Below are 1,220 nucleotides of genomic sequence, written 5' to 3'. Positions count from 1 at the left end.
CTGATCTCTTTCCTAGGTTTTGTATCTCCAGGGTTGTCTCCCTTTGTGATTTCTTTATTGTTTCTATTACCATTTTTTTAGGTCCTGGATGGTTTTGTTCATTTCCTTTGCCTCTTTGATTGTGTTTTCCCTGTAGTTCTTTAAGGGATTTTTGTGTTTCCTTTTTAAGCTTCTAGTTGTTTACCTGTGTTCTTCTGTGTTTCTTTGAGGGAGTTATTTACCTCCTTCTTAAAGTCTTCTATCATCATGAGAAGTGATTTTAGATCTGAATCTTGCTTTTCTGGTATGATGGTGTATCTAGGACTTGATATGGTGGGAGAATTGGGATCTGATGATGCCAAGTAACCCTGGTTTCTGTTGCTTATTTTCTTATGCTTGCTTCCCGCAATCTGGTTATCTCTAGTGCTACCTGCCCTTGCTAAATCTAACTGTGGCCTGTCCTTCCTTTGGTCCTGGTTGTGTCAGAATTCCTCAGAGTTCTGTGTGATCCTGTGTCTCTGGGATCTTGTGATTCTGGGATCCTGTGATCCTGGGCCCATTAGTGTGCTCGGCAGTAGAGCTTTCTCTGGGTGTTGTGGGACTGGCTGCAAAATTTGCGCCCAAGGTCTGGTCAGAGCATCAGCCCAGACAGACCAGAAGCAGTGGGCTGGCGGAGTTGCTGCTTGCCTGGGTCATACTGGTCCCAGTTACTCTCAATGTTGGGACAGTTATTGTGTCCTCCTTACCTCTGAGCCTCTGATCCTGGGTGTGTTAGTGCGCCTGGGAGTGGAGCTTCCTCTGGGTGTTGTGGGACTGGCTGCAAAATTTTTACCCAAGGTCTACTTAGGGCACCGGCCCAGACAGACCTGAAGAGAACGCGTGCTACTGGGCAGGTGGAGTTCCTGGGTGCCTGGATCCTGCTGATCCCAGTTGCTCCCCGTGTTAGGTCAGATGTTGTGTCTGCCTCACCTCTGATCCTCTGCCTTTTTTTTTCTTTTTAAAGAATATTTTTAAATTATGCTTTGAGGATTTCATAGAGTATACAATGAATTTTGGTTTGTTTTTTGTTTTTCAAAACAAGGTTTCTCTCTGTAGTCCTGACAGATCTGGGACTAGTTCTGTAGACCAGGCTGGCCTCAAACTTAGAGATTTGCCTGCCTCCAAGTATTAGAATTAAAGGCATGGATCACCAAAGTCCAGCTAGGCTACAATGTGTACACGCACACACACACACACACACA

Source organism: Mastomys coucha, unplaced genomic scaffold (genome assembly GCF_008632895.1).
Source record: "Mastomys coucha isolate ucsf_1 unplaced genomic scaffold, UCSF_Mcou_1 pScaffold22, whole genome shotgun sequence".
NCBI classification, from domain to species: Eukaryota; Metazoa; Chordata; class Mammalia; order Rodentia; family Muridae; genus Mastomys; species Mastomys coucha.
Note: the sequence above shows the minus strand (reverse complement) of the source record.